At 41.8% G+C, this 1,793-nt stretch overlaps 1 pseudogene across 1 annotated transcript; it reads right to left on the bottom strand.

Annotated features, from left to right (window-relative positions):
• Window positions 1–341: 341 nt before the first annotated feature.
• On the bottom strand, window positions 342–1,545 carry LOC306639593 (protein MAK16 homolog; annotated as a pseudogene). The gene has a single exon. The product of its transcript is annotated as a protein MAK16 homolog (transcript).
• Window positions 1,546–1,793: the final 248 nt, after the last annotated feature.

Below are 1,793 nucleotides of genomic sequence, written 5' to 3'. Positions count from 1 at the left end.
TGTGAACATTGATGTGGCTGTATCTCTGTAGTATGCTGATTTTAAGTCCTTTGGGTATAGGCCAAGGCGTGGGATAGCTGGGTCAAATGGAGGGTCCATTCCAAGTTTTCTAAGGAATCTCCACACTGCTTTCCAGAGTGGCTGCACTAATTTGCAGTCCCACCAGCAATGTATGAGTGTACCTTTCTCCCCACATCCTCGCCAACACCTGTTGTTGCTCGTATTCTTGATAATCGCCATTCTAATTGGGATGAGATGGAATCTAAGGGTGGTTTTGATTTGCATTTCTTTTTTTTTTTTTTTTTTTTTTTTTTTTGTGCTAAAATTTATAAGTAATTTACATCCACAATTTCATTCCAGTTTCAGGGACTCATCTGTTACGCTTCTTGGGTTCAAGCTGTGATTGCCAACATGTGGTATAAAAATACTCTTCATACAACTTAAGACTTTCTTGCACTCAATCCAGGTTTCTTGCCCCACTGAAGTGGCATAAATATTAAGAACATAAGTATTGTGTGAAACACTATATAAAAGAGCAAAAACTGGAGGTGTATGTTTAAGATAAAAAAAAAAAGTTCAAAATGTTCAGTCCTGGTTATAAATGTTAGTGGAAACTCATGTGGTTCTGGTCTTGGCCACAGGCTCTGTTTCCTGCTCATACTCTATCTCTACACAGGCTCGTTTTCTCCTCAAAGGTCCTTTCAAGGGTGTTTTGCATGAAGGGCTTTTTCTTTCCTCTTCCCTGGAGGACTTATCATCCTGCTCTTCATCACCGCCGGCATCCAGCTTATCCACACCCTCAAGATCACGTAGGTCCTCTCATCCGCTTCTTCATCTTCCACAGATTCTCTTTTGCCCACATCTTCTTCATCTTCTTCTTCATCATCTTTTTCCTCAGCATCTGAAGAGTCACTCTCTGTCTCCTGTTGTTCCAGAGCCTTGTCAAAGGCATGAATGGGGACGTCGTAGATGTCGCCATGCGTGTCTTGTTTCAGTCTCTCCGGTGATTCCTCCTCGATGGCCTTGTCCAGCTGAGCAGCCATTCATGCCTTTTCCTCTCTTCCTTTCTCCCTAGGCTCCACCTTCTTACTCAAAGGAACCAGTTTTCTCTGTCGTTTAAGTGTAAGTTTTCTAACTCGAATTAGGTACTGGGTTATCTTGGTAAATCGCTGCTTACATTTGTGTCGAATGAAGCGGGGCCAGTAAAGGAGGCTTTCATCTATTTGCTCCAGTGCTTTCTCATACTTTTTATTAAGCCGAACCCGTTCCCAGAGACGCCTAGGAAAAGCTGCTCGTTCTATAACCTTCATATACAAGTAGCACTGTCCTTTCTCTTCTTTGATAGTGGCATACTGACTATTTGCTAGAGGACAGGATGATCGATTGCATAGTCCAGTCAGGCTATATTCATTTCTGCAAAAGCCCTGAGTCTTGGTTCTTATTTTGAAAGAACAAAATTGCCTGTTTCCTAATGTATCCCAGATAACATCATCTGACTGCATGGTGTCGACTGTTCAGTACGCAGCGCCAGGCCTCCAGGAAGAGTTCTGCCTGCATTTCTCTTATTACTAGAGATGTTGAGCATTTTTCCATATGTTTGTTGATTGCTTGTAGATCTTCTTCTGTGAAGTGTCTATTCATTTCCTTAGCCCATTTGTCGACTGGATTCTTTGAATTCTTGGAGTAGAGTTTTTTGAGTTCTTTATAGATTCTGGAGATTAGTGCTCTATCTGAAGTATGAGTGGCAAAGATTTTCTCCCACTCTGTAGGCTCTTTCTTCACATTGCTAATAG

The sequence above is a fragment of the Sciurus vulgaris genome (genome assembly GCF_902686455.1).
Source record: "Sciurus vulgaris genome assembly, chromosome: 11".
NCBI classification, from domain to species: domain Eukaryota; kingdom Metazoa; phylum Chordata; class Mammalia; order Rodentia; family Sciuridae; genus Sciurus; species Sciurus vulgaris.
Note: the sequence above shows the minus strand (reverse complement) of the source record. Positions and strands in the feature narration are given on the sequence as shown.